General features: G+C 41.8%; 1 protein-coding gene and 1 long non-coding RNA gene across 10 annotated transcripts in view; one reads left to right on the top strand and one right to left on the bottom strand.

Moving 5' to 3' along the window:
- The window catches only part of prdm16 (PR domain containing 16), a 179,953-nt gene that overhangs the window by 129,803 nt on the left and 25,150 nt on the right, over positions 1 to 25,000 (top strand). The window lies entirely within an intron of this gene.
- Positions 11,751 to 25,000, bottom strand: part of LOC137602484 (uncharacterized) — a 17,366-nt gene continuing 4,116 nt past the window's right edge. Inside the window, exons 1-3 of one of the 2 annotated variants that reach the window (XR_011037169.1) lie at positions 21,478 to 21,600; positions 13,999 to 14,369; positions 11,751 to 13,473 (exon numbers count right to left, since the gene is read on the bottom strand). This is a non-coding gene — a long non-coding RNA (uncharacterized lncRNA). Of the gene's footprint in view, positions 13,474 to 13,998; positions 14,370 to 21,477; positions 21,601 to 25,000 lie in introns of those variants that run through there. The other variant, XR_011037168.1, reaches the window with a different exon arrangement.

The following is a 25,000-nucleotide window of genomic DNA, read 5'->3' as shown; positions in this document are numbered from 1 at the left end:
CCACTTTCTTTCCTTGCCTCTCTGTAGAGCACGTAGTCACCAAATGACACGTTTAAAAAGAGATGCTTGAGAATTCTTCTGTGAAATGCACGCCTGTTTTGACGCTTGCATAAGTCTGTGTGTGTGTGTGTGTGTGTGTGCGTGCGTGCGTGCGTGTGTGTGTTTGGCAGGATGCTGCTGGCTGTACTAGGCCTGCTCTTTGTCACTATAATTCCCCAAAATAAGGAGATGGAAGGAGTCTGCATCCTTTACTGCTGCCTCTTGCAGACCCCGTATCAGATGCCTTACTCACTGCACACCAGCCACAAGCACTGCATTTTAATGCCGTCCCACAGAGCCGAAACCCAGTCGGTTCCAATCCATCTGCCTTTCTGGTACACATTTCACCCCCAGTGCACAAGGAGCAAGCCACCTCCTGTTCAGGCAATAATGTTTACTTGATTATATTGCATTTCTTTAAGTAAAAGCAGGAGTGTAGCGTAACAATCAAAGAAGGTTTGTGTGAGGTTTCCCCACCAGCTTTGCTGCTACAAACTACCACTGATGCTAGTCTTTTCCCAAGAATGTGGATTTCCCACTCGTCTCAATTCCTACAGCATGAACCCGTTTCCCATTTTTGCAAGTGTTACACTAAATCTTTTCAAACACCTGCCGTTTATTTTTCTCCCATGTTGTTTTCCATGTCTTCTCTCCTCCACGCTTTTCTTCTCTCCACCTTTGAACTCAGGGAGTTATTTTCCCTGCATCTCCCATGACACCTTGTTCCTCTCCAGAGAATATTGTTGCTGCTTGTCTGTTTGTCTGAGGGACGGCGGGTTTCAATAAACATGGCCCCTGGACACAGCACACACTTCTTCACACCTACGCACACATCTGAATACTCACGGCTTCCTACAGACACACAGGCCTTGGTAATTAATCTAAGATAAACACACACCCTCACACATACACATGTGTTGGGCTGAGGTACCCTGTAGGAAAATAATCAGGCCAGAGAATGTGTGGAAGGTCCATCTGTTTTGTTCATATGATGGGAACATGCAATGAAGCAGTATGGAAAACAAACACCAGTGTCTATCGGCAGACAAGGCTGCAAGGGGACACCCTATATCCCGTTACCTCGCATACTCTGTGATGCTTCATATTGAAAGATTAAAGATTACCAGATGAAGATACATAGAGTAAATCAGATTGTTGTTTTTTTTTAAGTAGATTTTTTTGCATAGTTATCATTGATCGGAAGGCCAGGTCGTACAGGTGACCCGTGGGGGTAAAAAGGCATCTCAGGGGAGAAGATCGGATTCACGTGGACATATACACACCACCTGAACAGAGAACAAGACGCATCTGTGAACTGTGAACGAGACATAGCAGGAGAGAAAGAGAGACAGACATAGACGGAGAGAAAGAAAACTGAGCCGGTGGACCACACAGATAAAAGAGTGTGCTCTGTTCTTTCTCCTCCTGAAGGAACCTGAAGGAGGAAACTCCACCTCTGGGATTAAGGCTTGTGTTTCCCCAATTTACTGCAGTGCCTGTCTCTGACTATACACTTCTGTTCTGCTTGTCTCGTATCGTTACCTCCCTTCTCGTCTCTTCAGCAGCAGGATCATCATGAAGGAACAAAGCATAATAGCCCCAATCCATTTATTATAAATGACCCCTAGTACACTGCAAGAAATTTAGAAGATAACACACAATTTCTATCTAGGCATAACTTTTATGTGAAGGTTTTGCTTTTGTTTCTTTATTATGTTATTGTTCACCTAAATGACATTTCTCTCATACACAACACTGTTAAAAAGAAATACATATTGAAAACCCAAATACATTCTTAAAACCATCTATATATTATAACTATATTATACTAAGTAACCTGATGACTACTGTTATATAGCTAAGCTGTGCAGTAGCTAATGAGCAAGTTTTTTTTAGTGTTCCCTAAGTTGATTCTGATTTGCCGTACGGGTAATAGTTGATTCTGATTTGCTGTACGGGTAATACGTGACCTTAATTGTGATGCTCTGTGGGGTAGCATGATATGAAGGCACGCTCTGGCCCATTTGGTGGTGGAATTATCAAATTTGCTGTGCATTGCCCCTGAACCAGCCTACTCAACCACAAGAAAGACTTAGAGCAGGAGATGAAAGGTCTACATAAACATGGACACACACACACACATGCACACTGAGCATCCCCCGGCTCACAGGGATGCTCTGCACATTCCCCCTAATTGCTTGTTTCATGCAGAGACTGATTGTGGAAAATTATACCCTTTGCATTTTTCTTCTATGCGCCCCCACCATCTTTTTTTTTCTTTTTCTTTTTGTCTGCATATATGCCTACATGACACGGGCCCAAATACACTGAGTCTTATATGATTAATATCTGTGCATGTTGTGTGCGCATGTGTGTGTGCATGTGTGTGTGTATGCATGCAAGCGCGCGTGCGTGCGTGCGTGCGTGTGTGTGTGTATGCGTGTGTGCATGTATGTGTGCGTGCTTGTGTGTGTGTGCGTGCGTGTTGAGGAGAAGGGGGTGTTAGACTGGTCTATTTCCACAGGTACCTCATCACACGATCAGAGTACCTCATACCAAAGTCCAGTGAAATCAGAGCTGTGTGTGTGTTTCTACACCCATTATACATGTTCCATTCCTGCAGGTGTATGACAACTTTTAAAATAAAGGAGTATACAGTATATACACTTCTGAAATGATATTGTGTGTTTATGAATGGGTGGGGTACGGGCTATTGGATATGTTTTTACAAGCAAAGTCCAGACTTTGTCTTCTGTAGGGGCGACTGTCATTTGGTCCCGTGTTATCTGCCTCGCTCTTTGCATCAGTGTGAGAAGAATGGATAGGACTCACACTCAGTAAGAACACAAGACCACAACAGAGGAGAGTTAAGTTATTGGTCAAGACAAAGAAATATAGAAGACAGTCTCCTCTCTTTAAATGCACATATAAATCTGACAGTTTCCATAAAGAATTTTTCACCTTTCTTTGGTGGAAGACATTTGAAGTTATGGATATTACTGATATTTTGAGGTAATTAGACTAGTTGAAGAAAAAGAACAACCTTCACTGCCTCCTACTTTAATGAAATAATAGGAATCTAACTCATTCAATAAACACTATTTATTCAAGAAATGTTTTCATTTTTTTTCTCCTCAATAGGATTTTTTTCCCACTGACAAATGAACACAAGACCTGTGAGAATCTCTTCCAACATTTCTTCATCCCCCATTAGTCCCTCCTCCTTGGGTCCCTCTACCACTCTTCCCACCTCTCCCTTTTCAGAAGTGTGTCTTCATTACAGTGAGCACTGCCAACCTCACTCATACTCCATGTGTTTCACTGAGTGTTGGCCAAGAGCAACGTATAAGTTTGGCAAACCCACTTAGTGTGTGTGTGTTTATGTGTTTGTGGGAGGCTGTGAACCAGGTCCCTCTCGCCACAAGGTGGACTTTGCAGGAGAGGCTGTGGTAGTCTCACTACTGTAACTACATAAGTGAGGAAATGAATTAAGTAGGCATAAGTGGAGAAAAGGTGAGTAGATGGTGTGTGTGTGCCAGCTGTATTAAACTGAAACACACAGACGTAAAGGTGTGAGTGCAGATGATGCCTCAACACTACATGACTCACAAACTTGAACACTACAGTGACATTAATGGAATCAATTAACTTGATCACTTAACCCCCCACCACCACCACACACACACACACACACACACACACACACACACACACACACACACACACACACACACACACACACACACACACACACACACACACACACACAAACACAGAAAAATGAGGGGCCTCTTCTTCTAACAAGGTCTCTCTTACAGTATATGCAGTCTGGCCTTTCCAGTGCGTTTAAGGGGCCAAGTAAATCTGTCATTTTAGCCCCTGAACATTCAGATGTTCACACACATACACACAAACATGCACGCACATACACAAGCAGACACAAACACACATGCACACACACAAGCAGACACACGCCATTAAGTCTTACAGCTGGAAGGAATTAGGCCGTCTCTCGCTGTCTTTCCATACATCAGACATGATAACCTCCACCACTCACCCCCCATGATTGGAGAACCATTTATTTTAGCCATTAACAACATATCTATCGGCCCCTGGTTTATTAGTTCAAAAGACAGAACCTTTAGTGTTTAGGTGAAAGACAAAACCTGTCTTCTGTCTTTGAGTTTAGCTTCTGTATCCTGTGGCTGGAATTTGAGCGCATAGAGTGTGTATTTTTACATTTATATGTATCTGCAGTTTACCTGTTCAGGAAAGAGTTTATATGTGCATGTTCTCACTCCAGTTTTGTTATCAAATCTGAACTTCAAACTGTACATTATGATGTCATTGGTGTGACTCTGCATGCGTGTCTGCATCTGGACTCTTAGTGCCCCTCTGCAAACACATCACCTTAATCCATGCTGGCATCTGAACAGTTTCACAGATCCCCAGGTCTCAGTAACAAACTGTCCAGTTTCATGACTGATTATCATGCGCCGTGCCTCATATATTAGTCATCTTTTGATACAGAAAGCCTTTGTGTTCACATGAACTTAAACATGAACGTGCATGCACATGAACAGGGGTAGAAAATGCATTCGCATTTAGAGAACAGATGCAATCTGTATTGTGTGAACAGTCAGATTTCAGTTGAGATACCGCACACCTTCAAGACATTTCTTCTGTTCAAAAATGTATTCTTATGGAACTGTTCTGTGGTAGTTTTGCATTATTCTATAAGTTCCATCTTAGTTCCAGCTGGAGTTTCATGTCTAAATGAGATGGATGCAGTCTCTAAGAACAAAGGAAACAAAAATGGATAGTATGGAGTGAGGAGGAGAGAACAAAGATATAATCAAGCTAAGTATGAGAGACAAGAAATCAATAGGGCTCGTTTGAATGTGAATGCATGTTTGTTTGTTTTTTGAGGACTCCAATTTTTTTATCATGTATTTTATGCCAGGCAGATTCTGTATTCGTATCAAACACAGACAAACACAGAGAGACTGACACATCAAATATCAGTTTAAAAAAATTACAAGTGAAGAGAGAATCTGATTTATTATCAACACAAGTCAACACCATCTTTGACTGTTAATGCAGTGAAACATAATCCCTTATTATAACTGAGACACAGCTAAGCGTGAGACGGGGAGAGAGAGATAAGAGAGAGAGAGAGAGAGAGAGAGAGAGAGAGAGAGAGAGAGAGAAAGAGAAAGAGGGAGAGACAGACAGACGGACGGACGGACAGACAGACAGACTGAGACACAGAGACCTTAGTTCAAACTAAAAAAAAACAAACAGAAAAAATAAAGGAAAAAAAACAATTATCTGTTCCCAACACAATCATTTTTCCTTAGTTTTTTCTTATGAATAAACGTGATGTAAAAAATCAAAATCAAATATCTCTCCCTCGGGTTTTTTCTTATTTTTTCTCTTTTTTTTAGTTTGATAAATGTTAAAAGGTTAGATGGTTCTTCATTCAGAAAACGTACAGTAAAATTTAAAATCCTGTTTAGGTGAATCTCTTTTGGATTTTGTGTCAACGTGATTATTTTATATTTTGACTTTTTTGAATAACCGCGGCAACAACGACGACGAACATGTTTTGAACGAAGTTTTCTACCTTGGCGTATTGGTGATATCACACACACACCAGACATCGTCAATTTCATCTTCTGTGTTTTACCACTCCGTAATGCGCGATGCTCTTCCTTCTGGCACCTTGCTCTCGCGTTGCGAATATAACATTGCGGTCCGCCATATCCGATCGGAATGTTGGGAGCATTTCAGACTGCAGACGCCTCTGTCCCCATCCGACACGAAACTACCTCCTGAATGCGGTTTCAATTCGTCCCACAAAAAAATCGATTGGGACTATTCAGACTACAAATGAGATCCTCCTCTCTAACACCGGTTGCCCTCATGTCTTTCTCCTTTGGTCTTCATTTTGTCCTCTTGCCTGGTAGCTCCATCCTCAACACCTTGTTATCAGCATGATCCCTCCTCTGGACATGTCCAAACCATCCAAGTCTACTCTCTCTAACTTTGAACGCTCATATTTGATTGACAAAGTTTTATGCCAGATGCCCTCCCTGCCACAACCCTCTGCATTTATCAGGTATTGGGACCAGCCTTCAGTTGACACTGGCTTGTGCCACCGTAGGGCTGCATTAAGGAATTGTACTCTATCTTAAGATGTATATTTGTCATGCTGGTCTGTTTCCCGATCAATCACGGAGGACAACACTTGCAATAATGTAAACAGATATTCAGATAGGTTGACTTCAACATAGCACAGATATGTTATAACTGAGCTGGACGGAGCATGAGAGCATAAGTAGAAGTTGTACTGTAAGGCATTAATAGAGCCTAGACACCACATCCCAGCTCGACCAGTGCAGTTGATATGATTAGTCATTAATTATGAATGAGTTTATATACAGTGAATTACCCACTCCATCATTTTCCATTGCTTGGCTGAGTCTGAGTGAGACTCTCTTTAATCAACCTTTAAACATTATAGCCTGCTATGAGGCTGTGAAGGACCAGGTTTGTTGTTGTTTTCAAGATTAGATCATTGTTTTTTCTCAATGTTTGTTTCCTTTCTGAAGTTTTTTCCAAAACGGGCAATTGAAGCAAAATTTTTTGAGCAACCGTAATTTGTTGATCATCTGTCCTTCTTGTTTTGATGTGATGTCATTCTCCTTTTGTAACATAATAGCATGCCTTCAGCGTAGATCACCCGCATTACTGACTGAATGACAATACCTATAAATACCCTGAGTAGCAGCAGCCAGGCTCTGTCTGTCTGTCTCTACCCATCTCACCATTTTGGAATGTATGACCTTAAATAGTCATATATGAAGACATTTTAGCACAGACCATATCAGTGAGTTTATATGATTTGATTTGGAGAAAAACAAATGTTTAACATTCTTTGCCATGTACTGTATGTCAACAACTCGCACAATGTCTCATGCTTTTAAATCTTTATTTCTGTTCCTGCAATTTAATTTGATCATTACTTGGTTATTGATCACTTTGTTTAGAAGCTTGCATTGTTGAGATTGGGGGTTAATTGCACAGTATTTTCACCCATTCATATTATTCATGTTCTTATAAATTCTCCCTAGTGCTGCTCTTTTTCCTGCTCTAAAATGCCTATTTCCTCCAGGTGCTCAATGCGGTAGACTCTCTAGGCTGGAATAGAATGGCCGCATGTGAACCACAAGAAACGTGGTTCAATGTTGTTGTGTATATCTTCTTCTTTTCCTTTCGGCTTTTGCCTTCAGGGATTGCCACAGCGAATCAAAATGTTGTGTATATCAGTTAATAAAATCAACCGATTCACTAAGTAGTTGAATAAAAGAAAAGTATGCTGTTTATTGCAAAAATATCAACATATTTGAATCAGTGCATAATTTTGAACTCTTTTGGTACTGCATTTTAAAGAGAGAGAGAGACAGAGAGAGAGAGAGAGAGAGAGAGAGAGAGAGAGAGAGAGAGAGAGAGAGTGTGTGTGTGTGTGTGTGTGTGTGTGTGTGGGTGTGTGTGTGTGTGTGTGTGTGTGTGTGTGTGTGTGTGTGTGTGTGTGTGTGTGTGTGTGTGTGTGTGTGTGTGTGTGTGTGTGTGTGTGTGTGTGCGTGCATACATGTTTGTACGTGTATGCGTGTGTGTTCATGTGTGTGTCTGTGTCTGTCTGTTTGTCTGTCTGTGTGTCTGGGTGAGGTAGATGGGGGGGGGGGTGCATTGCCATTAGATCAGTCTATTTACTGCCCAACTGTCTAAACACTTGTGATAACATACAGTGGTACGGGAGTAGACTACAGTACAACAGCGCACACACACACATACACACACACACACACACACACACACACACACTGTGGTCAGGTTGTCCCCCTCTCGAGGGAGCTGTGGGCTCTATTGTTTCCCGCTGGCTGCTGCTATGACGGTAGGGTCGCGGGGTCTCCCAGATAAGACCACAGGGGTTTGTAAAGGGAAGCTTGACTTTCAGAGCGCAGGAAGGAGGGATGAATAACCTGAAGAAAGAGAGACGAGTAGGGAGTGAGGTTGAATGAAACTCCAAACCACCTGCACATCTGATAAGGCATCACACATTAAGGTGAGGGTAAAAGAGAAGGTTAGCAGGGAAATGTCAATAAGCACCCAGAGAGAAGAGAGATACCTGGAAGGAGAGAAAGTGAGGGAGAAATGTAGAAAGGAATGAGAGAAAAAAAAATATCCATCAAAAGAAAGATCATGCATGCAAAATATGAGAGGCCGAGGGGAACAAAGAGAACAGATGAATGAATTATCAATGAAAGAAACTACAATCCCAGACTTGAATAGGTGATCTTTGACACAACACAATGCTGCTTTGAAATGGAGAAGTTCACAAATATTGGAAAACTCCAAAAAGATTTATACCCACCAAGTCTGCCAATAGCCTGCTAACTGAAATGTGCTGTAGTTTCTGCTCATTGACATATTGAGCGGTTATGACAAAGGAAGTGTGGGGGACCTCAGGTAGCGCTGTGTGGAACTATTGATTTTCACTGTCCACATAAGGCTGTTGATGGATAGGGCAGCACCGGAATGATCAGATACACTCTCAACACATGAGACACGCACAGACACACACACACACACACACACACACACACACACACACATGCACACAAAGGAGAGTATGAAACATTGGTATACAGAAAGAAAAAGAGAGAGAAGAGAGGGAAATACGTATCTTCCATTAATGATGCAACACTAAAATGAAACACTAAAATCCACATGTTGCTGCCATAGAACTACAAATCAACAAATCTCAATTGTAATAGTTTAGCTGTTAAAATACGTGTTGTAAATTGTAAATATTATTAAATGGCAATAAAATAATCTGTAAAACCATTTGGCTGGAAGATGTTGTCTACTTCCACTCTCATTAATTTGCTGTGACCCTTGTCCCCTGCCATCATAAGCTCAGTATTTATGCAGGTGGTGTGAACCCAAGGCCAAGGTGGAGGGCTTATTTTACAGATCTCGCCATAAAACAGTCAGCTTGAAAATATGAGAGACTTGGCAGGGGGAGTCGACTACTTCTAGGATCCTATTCCAAATCGGCCTGCTATGACAGAATGGACAGGATGTTCTTCCAAGAGAGATACACAAAAATTAAACATAGGGGTGTTTTGAAGACTCAAATTTTGCATATTTTGGTGCCTTAGGAGTTCTCTAGTTTTCTTTGTGTCTTCGCCCCATGTTTGGTCTACATATTCGGCAGTTTAAGCAGTAACGTTCAGCAATTTTTGGAAGTCTGTAGAGCCGAAGCTTAATTCAATTTAAATTTTATATCATGGTTTTGTTTTGTTTTTGGGGGGGGGGTTTGTTTGTTTGTTTTTTCAGTTTGAAAATGATCTGTACAAACCTGCAATGTGACATGTCTTTATCACATAATTAGCAGCATATTTCTTTGTCCTCCTGGACAGCTCACAAGCTAAAGGTCTGGTTTGCCACAAACACATCTCTCTGTTTAAAGACATATGATATTTTAAAAATTAACCAGAGGAACATGTTGACCACCAAGGAGGAAAATGTTACCATGGGGTTAATCTTTAGTTCTTAGCTGTCCTTTTCATTCCATTTTTTTTTCCAATGTTAAACCTGAAAGCTATTGATTATATCTGAAATAACGATCAAACATCCATTTTTAACTTGATGTAATGTTGCAGCCGGAGCGTACAAACCTGAAAGGACTTCTCCACCGGGAAGAGAATTGCCAGATAATGTTTGGCTTTACGTTGTCGTTCAGCTCTACATTGATTTGAATTTGACCCGCTAGGAAAATAATGGATACATATTTTAGAACCTCAAAAAGGGTGGGTTTTTCTAAAACGTCTCAGAGGTGAAATGTCAAGCAGTCACGCACAAGGAAACATCCAGACATAATTACCTGTACTTCTGACAGACTGTATCTCTGAAGCCCTGTTTAAGGGTTTCAGGCAAGAGGTGTGTGTTTCTCTTTTGTTTGTGTTCAACTTTAATAACTCTGGCTATGTAATCTCACTGTCACACAAACATATGCACACACACACACAAGGTCATAATCCAAATTCAGTGACTTGTTGGCCTTTCCCCCAAATGAAGCTTTTCACGGATCAGCACACCCATCAACCTACCCTCTACTCCTCTTGACTCAAATCTCAGCAATTATATTTGACATGTAACATCAATAATCTCATTTATTTTTCCCCCTACCCAAGCAAGCACATGTTCCCAAACAGGCACACGCACACACACACACACACACACACACACACACACACACACACACACACACACACACACACACACACACACACACACACACACACACACAAACATAGAATTGTCTGCTCGCTCTCATTCTCTTATCTGTGTTTGCAGGAAATGTGAGCCAAGCGGCATTCGATAAAAACAATTTTTTGCACCATTGATCCCAGAGAATTTGTTTCTTTCCATTTTTTTCTCCCCCTCCTTTTTCCTCATGTGCACTGATGGTTTTCTTGAAGTTTTGTTACAAAATGATAGAGTGAATGTGAGGAGATGGTTGTGTTTTGTAAAGAACACCAGGGGAAAGACTTTGATCGTTGATATGAATCGCTACAGGACGAGCACGCTTCTGAATGCTGGAGGGATCACTTACAGGGGCTGCATTGCACACTTCGCACATGCAAATGCTGTGCTCTTGTGAATGCTTCTGCAGGTGTGAAAAATTACAAATTTCTGCACGTGTTTGTGTATCCTTTTATGTTGGCATTGTCTTTGCTGGGAATGTAGAGGCCTTGCAGGTTTCTGTGGGTGCCACTCTCAGGTCCCTCCACAGCAGCTCTACAGATCAATACAGCTCAGGTCTCCAACCTCCACACACTTGGCCTCTGTAATTACTCTCTGCACTGTGTTCTGCCTCACTCCCTCCACTGGCTTTGTTGTTGTTGTTTATCATATTATAGCCCTAATTGCAATGCTTATCATAGCCTTCCTTCATCTTGCTACCCCCTGCACAAAGCTAGTCGATGTTGGCACTATGAACTAATGTGACCAAGGTAATTTGGCTTGGATTATATGCCCACATGGATACAAGGAGTCAAGCACAATGCCCACATCCTTCATTCTCTTACTGTTTCTTTTTCTCTTTTGCTCCGCAGCCTTTTCTTCTTCCACAGCTAACTAGCTTTAGCACTTAATGTGCCGTATGCCAGGGAAGCAGTTTAAAGTTAATGAGTCACCTCTGTTCTCTCAGTGCTATGGCTTTTTAATTAGTGTTGCAGCCCTAAGTGTCCCACACGGACCCTTCCCAAGTTCATTCTCTTGTCATCCATCACCCATTCCTTTTGTTTGCCTTTCATTTACATAAATGCACCAAAACCAAATTAGCCAATGGATGTGTGGAAAAGTGAGTGTGTGCCGGTGTGGAGGGGTAGAGGTGCAGTCAATATATTTACCCCCTAAATACCCCCCAGGACCACTGATCTCCAGCACATGGGGAGGTCATAATGGATACGCCCCTCAGGGTTAAAAGATCCATTGTGCTCTTTGGAGTAATTAGTGCAACCAATGAATTAAAACTGGCGTTAAGGGAGGTGTACTGTACATAAACAAAGACATACACACACACACACACACACAACTCAGACAGTTCACATAAACATTTTATTTACTTTATTGTGGTTACAAATTCTTACAAATGTGTAATTAGAAACTCCAAATCAAACAAATATTGTTTTCTACAATAAGAGTTCAAATTTACAAAGTTTCAATTGACATCACACAGTCTATCAAATTAACATTTTTTTCCTGGTTGCATTGACTTCTTTTAGCTGAACTAATCAATATTTAGTCGATAATAGGTAATGATGTTTAAGCTTTGAGCAACATCATGTCCCCAGTCGTACTGATCGTACTCAAACAGCTTCATAGATAAGCTTATATTTACCAGTATCAGTTTTATGCAGTTCGTTGTTGTTGGGTGAATATCTCAATCCCCCAAATAAAGAAAATGAAATGATGGACAAATGTTCTCGCAGTAGCATCACTGCAATGTGGATTTACACACGATTGAAGTCATTGTCTGATGCTGGTAAAATATATTCAAAGCAGCATTTTGGGTTTTTTGAAGATGCTATGAAAACAAGCAAACTGTATTAAACATTTCTATTTTCCACCTGTGTTATAAGAACACAATGTATGCATGACATTTTTCATCAACCTTCAGGCAGGATAATGCACATTCTCAGGAGAATAGCAGTAGTAAAATGCTGTTTAGTTTTGAGTTTGAAGTCCTGTCCACAGAACTGTACCTAACAGCTTCACTGTGTGAGGTATATTGTTGTATGTGTTTCCAATCTTGATTGGCCAATTACGACTGACTGTGTTCCTTGAGGGAAGCATTCTCCAAGAGTTGTTAGCGAATGGCCAAATTATGCCTCAGTTTTTAATGTGACCATAGGGAACCCACAACCACTCAAAAAAGCTTTTTGGTCTTTGCAAAGCCATAACTTGTAGTGACAGCATTATTAGTCAGAAGAAAGTCATTGTTGTTTGCTAGTGGGACTTAAATGGTGGCCTGGATGTAGTGGGCCATTTGAGCTTTAATGGGAAGTTTCCTGGTGGGAGTTTAAGTTCAGTTTGCACCCTTACTCTGTCTGTAGTGACCCCACTATATTGGATCCAAACTTTGTGCTTTAACTGTGACTGCATACTAGAGCTCTGTCACATGAGCCCCTTTGGAGACAATGCACATGTGTACCTTATGCAGCTGCAAATATTCAAATATTAACATTTGCAGTAGGCCATTAAAGGTTCGTAACCTGCTGCAGCATCAGTATATCTCCTCTGTGTCTGAACAAAATCACAACAGTACAAGACCATACAAGTACAGCTGTAGTAGTGAAAACCCACTTATGTGCATTAAACTGTTTCTTAGTACAAGATGGACCACTGCCTGTGTTACATCACAGTGAAAATAGGAGACTCTCAAAAATCTGCGCATCATGTGTCTAATTCTAGTCAGCTCAGTGCTTGAACATAAGAGCAAGATTGAATACTCTCCTGCAGCTACGGTGTGTGTGTGTGTGTGTGTGTGTGTGTGTGTGTGTGTGTGTGTGTGTGTGTGTGTGTGTGTGTGTGTGTGTGTGCGTGCGTGCGTGCGTGCGTGCGTGCGTGCGTGCGTGTGTGCGTGTTTGTGTATGTGATTGATGACACTGCTAATGGAGCGTCTAAACACTTCAGTCCAGTTATCTCCTGTCTGACAGAGAGGACAGGTCTTGTGTCAGCAGCCGCTCCTCTTATCATTTGTCTCTCTCTGTCCATTTTTTTTCCTCTCAAATCCCAAGTTCCCACGGAGTTTCATCATCATTGATCAATCTTCATAATTTATTTGGTTAACATTTCTTCCTGTAAAATGACAGGAAAATTAAAGTTCATTTATAGATCTTTGAATGCTGATTGCTAATGCCGAATGCTAAGTTTTTTTTCCCTCCCGTCATCCATTCCGCACATCCATCCCCAGCTGGTGGCCTGCAGTTTCCAGCAGACTCAAGGTTATTGAAGATCGAAAGGCCATAAAGTCTCCTTGTAGATCTCCACCACGGGCCTCAGTCACCCTAATGCGTCTGTTTAACCATTAGCTTCTCCGAGGGAGGCCCATATCCATCCATGCCTCCATATATTCCGTCATATATTCAAGAGCAGATTGATAGCTATCAGCTTGGCCTTGGCCACTGACACACTCTTATTATTGTGTCTAACACAAACCAGATGACGGCTTTTCTACAACACGTACACACAAAATACACTCACACACTGCTCCCCCAACCTATTCCAGCTTTTGCCTGTCTCTCTGGAGAGGGGATGAGCGTCCTTAATTAAAAGTTGGATATATGGGCCTCTGTGTGGAGGTGCTCAAGTAGGATCCATTACCTGCATGAAGGGGCCCTCCACAGCCAGAGCTAGAGTGATGGTTGAAGATGATGAGATGGGGGATGGGCCGTGGGGCCATGTCTGTCTGCATCGCATCCTGAGTTCAACAGAGCTAGTCCAAACACAAATGAAGTAAAACACATTAAATGTCAAACAAGAATAATTTTTTGCCAGAAGATAAATCATCTCTGGATGATTATAACTGATCATTTTTGATAATGTGTCCTTAACTTAACTCTGTGCTGCTTTCTATTTCATTAAACGTTTTCTTTTTCCTGCTTTTGTGGTTGCTCTGTCATGTCTCATTTGGGCATCATGACATCATTGGGTTTATTCAGGGGGTGTATATGCAGTGGCTCAGTGTTTCACTGCTGATAATAAACAAAATAGCACTTTAACAAAATGTTTCATCAATTCTTTTAGAAATAATTTCACATGACTTACAATATTTGTCTGCAAATTGTAAGTTTTGCTTTTATTACTCATTACTGATGCAAAGTATGATTGCACAAATCTGATTCTTTAGAGGTGGAGGCCGCCAGCCTTAAATCTAGTACTGAACACGACTCGGGCCAGGAGGTGTGAGCTATGATCTCAATAGCTGTATTGTGTTCACACTTGAACGGGCGCCAAAAACCCTGTGAAATATCAAAGCGGGGAAAGGGAGAGAGAAGTGTGGACGTGAAACAACGGTTTACATAACAGTTAAATAGGTCTTTTCCTCTGCTCCTCGCCAGTACTCCCAACACTCAGAGAGTCAGCTTTAATAAGTAAGACCTCGTGTCCTGGCTAGTGTCAGAACTTTAGGGCAGAGGAGGGAAGGCCTGGCAGCGGTGGCATAGCATTAGGCTAAGGCTCCTAGATATGCAGGCTTACATTCAGCAGCCACACGCACACCACAGATGGGAATACACATTAAATTATCCTTTGGTACAAATGAGGATAGCCGGATATTCCTGTAATCCTGTTTGAGGAGAGCAACACTTCTCAAAGAATCACATATGCATCGAAGCTTACAGATAATCCTGCTGGGCAGAGACGCCCTCATCACAAGCACCAGACAGAGCTGTCAAAAGTCAGAATGTGTTTTATCTTTCTCTTTAATCTAGGACAAAACAACAGAGGTGGGGTGGATTTTTTTTGGATACATTTATAGAATGAAAACTGTCTGCAGCTAACATGTCCTGGCATTAATATAGATTTGCAACATCAAAAGTCAGTGAAGTGCTTCTTGTGAAAAGAAAAGCAAGACTTTGTGCTTTCAGATAAAACATTTTGTCTGATTCTTTTGGTCTTGATATATGCAGAACACAAGACCAAGCTAGATATTTATGTCCATGTTGTTTGTGAATTACATTTTAGTATACAGTGAATCTGTGCACAGAGATTCATCTTAATTTTTCCAAAATCTCACCTGTCCATTTCCATTTTGACAGTTCAAGATTCAAGTCATCTATAAAGCAGCCAAAGCTGAAGTTGTTTATTTCATTTATTATTGTATAAAAAAAAAGAAGTTTTCTTTTTTTATTTTATATTATTTTAGTTTATATTTTTTTCATTTATATCAAAAACGGCATGGTGGCGCAGTGGGTAGCGCTGTCGCCACACAGCAAGGCGGTCCCGGGTTCACGTCCCACTCTGTGCTGACCTTGAATGTTCTTCTCGTGTCTGCGTGGGTTCTCTCTGAGTTCTCCTGCTTCCTCCCACCTCCAAAAAAACATGCACTTCAGGTTAATTGGCCATTCCAAATTGCCCGTAGGAGTGAGTGAGTGTGTGTGTGCATGTTTGTCTGTCTCTGTGTGGCTCCGCGTTGCACTCATGTTTCCCCCGCCTCACGCCCCAAGACAAGCTGGGATAGGCTCAGGCTCCCCGCGACCCGAGCAAGCGGATGCAGCAGTTAGAGAAAATGAATCAATGAATGAATAATTTATATCATCAAAATTGTAAAAACATAATAGGTGTGGCCGACTGCCTTGTTTTGCATTATAGTATTTCTCATTATCAGCTGCACAATAATGATACTTTCATTATACTCCAACTAACACAAATACATTCCTCACTTATTTAATTGGTTAATATTTGATTTTGCAATTCAAAAGAAAATAAAAGAAAAAGGATGAAGAGGAGGTGAGGAAGATGAAAATGGAGTTGTACAGAGGGGAAAGTGGAGTCTAGTTGTTACAGTTAAATACTTTGGCTCAGATGGTTCCAATAAGTCCGAGGCCAGGAGCCACACAGGGGTTCTGCCTCATGCTGTCTTGACCAGCTGCTGAAAATAATTCTTTTTTTTTCTTTGGCAAAGTAGCAATTTACTGTACCACAATTTTTTGGCAATTTGAACTAATTCACAATTTCAAATCTCCTCAGGTGACACACAGTAGCTAAGGTGAATGAGAACTTGCCGCCTCACTCTGCTTTAAATGTTATGTTTCATCTTGTTTCAGCTCTCTGCTCTCCTGGTCCCACAACACAAACGGACGTTACAGCTTCTATAAATTACATTTTGAAAAGAAAAGACATTTAAAAAGGATGACTGGAGACAGATGTGACATCGTATGTTTTGTATCAGTTTGCTTCTCAGAGATTCAGCTTTAGTTTAATAGTGAACAGGAAGTGAAACAGTGAGGGACAAACAGCACACAGTCGTCTGGTTCCGATCACGAGAAAAATGATCGTAAAAGAATTTTTTTTTTTGTCAGTGCCCTTCTATTCTCTTTTTTGCAGGTTCTCTCTCTTTCCATCATTCTCCATTGTGTCACGAAACATGTTGAAGGAAGTCGTCCTCTATTAGGGTGTTAATAAATAATTGATAGTGGTATGTACTTTACAGATTTGTACTGAACACCACTTCCCTATTTGTGTTTGTAGAGTTCCTGGAATTGTCCAATTTTCGGTTTCACTTCCGATGTCAGTCGATACGATGGAAGTCAAGTTGTGTCAGTGTTGAATGCAAACTTCCTTGCCTTATTATTTCCCATTATTCTTGGCATGGATGCATTCTGGCTGAGTGATTTAGATGCTTTTCCTGCTCTCAGAAAATGCTTTCTATCTCCACTGTTTTACAATTTGGAAAAAGACAAAAATAATTACTGATTGTGCACTTTATATTCAGATATGGAAAATTATTTTACATTTGATATGTCTAAAAGAATTCTAGGATGGCTTGTTGAATTAAACAAATACTTTGAAGTGCCTTACCACCTTAAGTTGTTTTGTCATTTTACAGATAATGAAAGCGGTGCTGTATACACACAAAAGATGTTCTTTTGAAATAAAAAAATGCAAAAATGCGTAAGCCTGCATTTAAATTTGAATAGTATGTGGATATAGAATGATAAAATCACCAACTTTGCTGAATGAATAAATGACTAAAGTTTTGCTAAAAAATGTGCTGTTATATTCACATACAAGTCATATATAGTTTGTACCTATTGAATCACAATGTGTGTATGTGTATGTGCGTGCGTGAGTGTGTGCGTGTGCAAGCGTGTGTGTGTGTGTGTGTGTGTGTGTGTGTGTGTGTGAGTGTGTGAGTGTGTGTGAGTGAGGATCCTGTGGATAAAGTTGAACGATGAGGCCACTGTTCCCTGAACACTGGAAAGACATGGGAAGAGGTCCTTTGTGTTTTACATGATGGGGACGGAGAGAGAGAAAGGTGTGTGTGTGTGGGGGGGGGGGTGAGAGGGAAGACGTAAGAGAGAGAAATCTTTTTAGAACATGCCCAGTGGCTCATTTAAACCCCATAGCCAATTAACAACCACTTTCCTCACTGTGTGTTCCTTCCAGCCAATAAACACATAGTTTACTAACTGGGACGGCTTCTCACTTAATTTTCAAACAGTTAACTCTCCCTCTTCCTCCTCTTGAGGCTGTTGTCAATTGCTTTAGCTCTTTTTAAAATGTGGTAAATGTTTTTCATTGATCATTTGATTTAGTTGTCGAGGGCCAGTGTAAGAAAATTATTCCTCAGGGTGTCTTTCACTGAATTCACTGTGCGTGTGGTGCACAAGAACACACACACACAAACACATAAACACGCGTGCACACACACACAGACAAACACAAAAGAGTCTGAAACACTGGCAGACAGAAGTCTAGCTGTAAGCCTTCGAGCACCAGAGACAGAGTATGTGAGTCTGATGTACTGTTCATATATTTCCATTCATGTTACACCTGCTTCAGTATAATGAGCCAATATATCTGCTCACTAATTATATCATAAAGCCGGCCTATAAACGGTGCTCCGACTGTAAAACAGACAGGGCAGGATGGTAACGTCTGTGCACACACATATACATATGTACACAAAACACACATACACACAAGCAAAAAAAAAAAAAGGGGGTACATAAGCACATACACACCAGCACATGCATGCAAAATACATAGGCGGTATGTAAAAGCTTGAACACACATGCACACATTTGGCCATTTAACATGGGGTCATAAATAACACAAAGCCATTTCACTGCCTCTCTTCTTTACATTTCCTGACAACTCAAACACATGGTAACCTGTTCATTCAGGACTGCACGTGTGCGGAGGCGGATCTAGTGAACAGTGGTGTAAAGCTGCTGATATGTAACTAGTGATGCAGGCTTGAGTTTTCTTGTTTCAGTCTGACACGTCAACAATACAACTTCAAAAAGACACTTTCTGGTAGGTTTAGCAAGAAGAATTGTCGTCTAGTCTCCTGCTTGTGAAAAGGAGATGCAGAAATCAAAAAAATCATGCAGCTAGTGACAACATGTACTGTAAAGTTTAAAAAAAACAACCTTTGTGTAACTTGATTGAATATGAAGTCAAAATAAAACTACTACAAAGCAAATACCATAAATTTTCATATTTTTCTTGTTACTCTGCTTGTCTTCTTTTTGTGATCTACCAGTTTAAAAAACTGTCAAATAAAAGCTTTGGCGTATATCATTACCTTTAGCATCATATTCCTCACCTTCGCAGGAGTGTTCATCTTATTCTAAAAAGTGACTTAAAAACCGTTGACTTTGCAGTGAGGTCCTGAGTGTGGGACAAGCTGTAACTTTTCTCCTGCTGGTTTGAGTTGGACACATGAACACTCACCACAAATGATAGCTGTGTGATGCTTTCTGTAGAGACGCTCATTTGAGAGAAGCAAGTTGGGTCATTAGTAAGCCGGGCCACATTCTGACACTCACCATGCATGTAGGCACACATACACACATTCACACACACACACACACACACACACACACACACACACACACACACACACACACACACACACACACACACACACACACACACACACACACACACACACACACACACACACACTCACACACACTACAACCCAGATGGCTTTTACAAGGCCCCAGGCCCTCCCTGGTCTGCCTGTCTGGTTTTTAATTATGTTGATGGCTGCCCAGCCCAGATAAAATGGGTCACATTTAACACGCCTTCACTCACCTCCACACACACCACATATACGCTCACACTCTGCACACACACCCTCCTACACTAGTGATACAGCCTGTGCTCACAGGAGGTGCAGACACACCTTTTCACAGTGGTCCTCACTATGACAGACAAGCAGTAAATATGTGATATTCAACACAAGGGTTCTCACCTCCATAAAAAGGAACAGTGTGTGTGTGTGTGTGTGTGTGTGTGTGTGTGTGTGTGTGTGTGTGTGTGTGTGTGTGTGTGTGTGTGTGTGTAGATTTATAGCCTGTTTCCTCTTTAACTGTCATTAAGCTGCCAGACATGGCTACACAGGTGTACTATTACCAGCATCAGTAATTGGCCTTACGCACACACACACACACACACACACACACGCACACATGCACACGCACACACACACACACACACACACACACACACAATTTTCATTTTTTATTTTTAAGTATGATTCAAGATGTCGGAGTGACAATGATTTAAATTTTTAGACTTGTGTATTAATAAGAGCTGCACTGATTTGATTGGTTGCTTCAAGAGGGCTTTTAATGGTAGGAATCCTTGTGAGCCATTCCACCTTTCACTTCTACACATGCACACATACACACACACACATACACACACACACACACGCACAAAAAATGTGGATGGACACACAGTCTTTTAGACTGTTGAGTGATGTGGTAGGGTAGGACATCTCTGCAGGCCTCCATCAATCACACACAGTCACATGTTCACACACACACACACACACACACACACACACACACACACACACACACACACACACACTTGTCCACAGACACACTAGAGGCCGTGGGGATCTGCACTCTGTCAGACACTATATTAGTCTGCCTGAGTGTGTAGGGGCCTCCCAACTGGAAACAGACCATTTTCCAGAAAGGACACACGCTCTCACACATACTTCTTTATTTCTTGTTAGTCGTCCTGCAACTTAATTTGCAACACCTCTAACAACCATCTCCGCATCCCACTTCACAGCCACTCAATCTGTCGCTGTGATTAGTTTCCATGACTGGTCGTCTCATCTGTGAGTAAAGATCTGTGTGCATGCGTGCGTGCATGTGTACGTGTGTGTGTGTGTGTGTGTGTGTGTGTGTGTGTGTGTGTGTGTGTGTGTGTGTGTGTGTGTGTGTGTGAGAGAGAGAGAGAGAGAGAGAGAGAGAGAGAGAGAGAGAGAGAGAGAGATCTGTACTCTCATTCTGTTTTAGTGTGTGTGCAAGCAGCTGCAGAGAAAGGAGGGAAGTTTCATTTCCTCTTCTGCTCCTCTACCTGGACAGATTTTACTCCATGCTGCCCCCTAGCAGCTCCAAGGAGAACAAGCAGTTCGGATTCAACCAACACATCTTGAGAAAAACTCTTCAGTTATTATTTGCTGAAAAGTAGACTGTTCTTCAGCGTGTTTCTTTCATCCATCCATCCATCCATTTTCTTCCGCTTATCCGGGGTCGGGTCTCGGGGGCAGCAGCATAAGCAGGGAAGCCCAGACTTCCTTCTCCCTAGCCACTTCATCCAGCTCCTCCGGGAGAATCCCAAAGCGTTACCAGGCCAGCCGGGAGACATAGTCTTTCTGGCGTGTCCTGGGTTGTCCCCCTAAATCCTTGTATCCTAAATCTGTAAACGACATGTTTGGTAGACTACGGCTTATTGCTTTTCTGGATACTCACTGATGTGAATATGGCAAAGCAAATCCACTGCAGATCGCAGTATGATGATACAATATACTCTGGCCTGTGACAGAAAAATCTTTTTTGAAAGAACCTAAACTAAAACGGCATTGAGCACAAGTGCGTATCTAAATACAAGAAACTACCTGTTCTCACACATTAATACATGTGGCTGTGCAACAAAGCAATGCATTTCATAGAAATATTCCCGTAGAGACACACAGTAACCCAACAGTTATGTCTCACATGCTGTAAGTACTTCTATCTACATCTCACATCAAACTCCCAGTCACCACTGTGCTCAAAGCTGCCATTTCCGTTTTCTGCCCGCTGTAAAACAGAAAATAATATGTACCTTGTCACCAACATTCACTCGTACAAGCAACTTTCCTCTTCTAATTCATTCCTGAGTGCCGCGTACATCCGTCAGATATACCTGGCGAAGAGAGGACATGCCGAGACATCCATTAAAGGTTCCTGGCTGTCAAAGGTTCCCTTTTGTGTTACAAGGAGCGATATAAGTGTTGTGCTCTTATCAGAGCTTCCTGTGGAGTTTGCGCTGCATCCTGTTCACTCAGAGCTGTCCTTCACTGAAGTTCCATTGTGTCTGTGCTCACATGCACACACACTGTGTGTGTGTGTGTGTGTGTGTGTGTGTGTGCGTGCGTGCGTGCGTGCGTGCGTGTGTGTATGTGTGTATGTTAATCAGCATTATTTAACATTGGCTTTATTCTCAAAGGTTTATTTGTTTCAGGTAAAGAGTGAATTTTTAAAGACATTAAATTGCATTTATGTCCCGATGGATGTTTGGCAATTTGGATCATTTGTCTATTCATCTTTATTTCCTTGTCTGAGTGTCTGTTTTAGAAATAGCTGGTGTTCAAACCTATAAATCTGGTGAAAGCCATTTCCAAAGTATTGATAGAAATCATTGTCATAATTGTGAATGATCGGTAAAATCCGACATCAGTATAAGAAATCCTGAGGATCCCTACCAAAAAGATAAATCTGCTCTGCTTCTGGCCTCTTAATCCAAGGGGGACGGAATTTCAAGGGGAATTTGTAGTAACCTGGTTTGCTTGATTTTATTCAACCTCTTTTTTACCTGAATGATGATTTCTTTAGATTCTCTTCCATGTGTGATGTAGGGAGGGTCTGAGAATGGAAAAGTAAGGTAAATAAAGCAACAATCGGCCTCTGGCTTGTTTTGGCTCTCCTTCTCTGTTGCAGCTCATTTGAAGCCTTATAAATCAGGCTTCCACTCGAAGACAGGGTGTCAGCAGGCCCACCTGACAACATGCACACTTATACACATACAAAAACATGCAGTACACACAGGTCTGCTGCTCATTAAAGCCAGGATCATTCTAAGCGTGTGTGTGTATAAAAGAAGAGGGGGAACCAAATTTGTGCAAACGTATACATACATTTGTAATGGCACATACAGTATGTGTCTACAACTCTTCTCTCACTTGTTCCCTGTATAGGAAAAAATGATCCCACCTTAATTCCTGGTCCATGTGTTCACAAATCATGATGATAACCTGCAGCAGCTCCTCGACAAGTGCCGCTTTACTCAACCACCTGCAGAAAAGATATTAGGCGGAGTAGAATGTGTGTAGGCATGCCTGGTTAGTTTTCACACATAAAACAAAGGCCTGGACTTGATCAAGCTGAGCGTTCAAGTTGTAAACTGGAAGCAGGAGAGGCGGCAGTCATTTCTCTGAAATTGGCACATGAGAAATATATCCAATTCATTTGTACTTATAAGTTCTTACTGCAGACATGATCACAATATTTTTACTCTGAATGTTGCATGACGGAAACTGACTTGCATGTCTCATTTCCCACTTTCTAAAACAACAAAATCCATTTACACAAGCAGCGCAGATGAACACGAGTTTTAAAGACTGGGAAAGCATTTAGTTATTTTTAGTCAACATGATAGAAAGCATGGTTATTCTAAAGCAAGAACATGTAGTGATGAGGGTGACCTGACAATTTAGCAAAAAGAGAGCAAAAAATCATGTTAGCTGTTAGCTCACACATGCATGCCTGCATTGACCAAAGGAAAGGTAGTTCTTGCATTTGAACAAACAAGCACAGGGCAAGTCTTCCACACCTCCAAGAAGACCCTTTACATATTTACTCACCAAACTTGGCACAAGCACCCCCCACCCAAGAAAACACACCTTCTGCACGCACTAACCCAGACAACAAGAACATGAGCATTCACACTTTACGAGCTGTAAAAAAAGCAACATGCCTTTGAAAAAGCAGCCAGTAAGAGAGGTTCACGAACTCTGCGCATCTAAAAATGTCAGCCGGTTTGTTGGTTCTTCTCCATCACACCTCGATTTCCTTCTGCAGACATTTGACTGTGATTAGGAGTGCAGAAAGTCAAGCTAGAGGTCAGCGCTGAACTTTGGCCAGGCTGATTGGGAGTTGTAATTAGAGGAGTTTCTCTGTCTCGGGTCAGTTCTCCCGGGAGGATTCACACAGGCTAAGGCCCCGTCCACACGATGCCGGAACTTTTTGAAAACGCAACTCTTTTGTTGCGTTTACGCCTTCCGTCCACACGACAACGCAGATATCCAGGACGAAAACGCAACTTTTTAAAAACGCTGGCCAAGGTGGAATATTTGGAAAACGCTGGGTCTGCGTTGTCGTGTGGACGCTGTATCCGCAACTTTTTCTATCCGGAGGGCTTGTCCCTACGAGGAAAACCGCTGTGACGTCATGCAATGTGACCCATATCTACATGTACAAACGGAGCTAAAGCTATTTTCTGATGTATAACCGCTCCCCATCGAAGACGAGTTGATAAACATGCTTTGCACTTAAATATTTGTTCGTCTGTTTTTTTTATTTATGTGTCATAAAGTCTATATATGTATTTATTTACTCATTCATTCATTCACGTTCCTTGCCAAAGACGCCGACGCCAGTTCTGGGACAGACTGGGATGTGCTGCCTGCTGGTGGGAGAACTCTGTGATGGAGGTCGTCTTCCAGGAGGAATAGCGTGAATTTCCACACGTCCCGGTCCTCTCTCCTGTCATTCTCGCTGTTCTGCTTATACACGTGTTGATCAACGCACTGATGCGGATACGTGTGGACAGGAATCTTTTTGAAAACGCTGTCGTGTGGACGCGAATCGTTTTCTATGCGGGGTGAAAAAAGTTGCGTTTTTAAAAAGTTCTGGCATCATGTGGACGAGGCCTCAGTATTGCATGCAGCACTTGAGAGAAACTGAAGCTTAAACCCCTACTTGGTGGAGAGTGGGAGCTTAGAGGTTTCAGGTGATCAATCCCCAGATTCCCCAGAACCGCCAGGGTTCACCACAAGGATGCACACACACATATAAATTAAGTCAAAATACTTCAGAGCATAAGGAATTGTAATTTGCTGTTTCACACACCCTCTCCATTTCTCTTCCTTGTTTCCCTGAACTAAAATATGATTTTTTGCACTTCTGTGAAGAATAAGGTCTGATTTTTAGGCATTCGTAAGGCATTGTTACCTGTTACCCCTTCCTGGTTTCCCCTTTAGTCCACTATAAGCCTCTCTTTTACACTCCTCCTCTTCCTTCTTCTCTTCTGCCTATATCCTCCCTCATTCTCTGTGAACGCTTGGTAACATGAAACCCGTTCTCTTGGTCTCGGGGGGACATAGGGGTTACAAAGGGTGATCAATATATGCCAGAGAAAGTCTTTAGACAAGTGAAAGAAGCCACAGTTTGTCCACTCCCTCCTCCTTTCTCCTTCTTTCCCTCTTTCCTCCCCTGGTTGTTAGGATTGACAGGGTTAGGCGGCCCTAACACCCACTGACAAGTTGCCTGTGTTTGTCTTAAAGTTGACTGACATCAAACTCCTGGCA

The sequence above is a fragment of the Antennarius striatus genome, chromosome 2 (assembly GCF_040054535.1).
Source record: "Antennarius striatus isolate MH-2024 chromosome 2, ASM4005453v1, whole genome shotgun sequence".
NCBI classification, from domain to species: domain Eukaryota; kingdom Metazoa; phylum Chordata; class Actinopteri; order Lophiiformes; family Antennariidae; genus Antennarius; species Antennarius striatus.
This window is presented reverse-complemented; position numbering and strand designations above follow the sequence as displayed.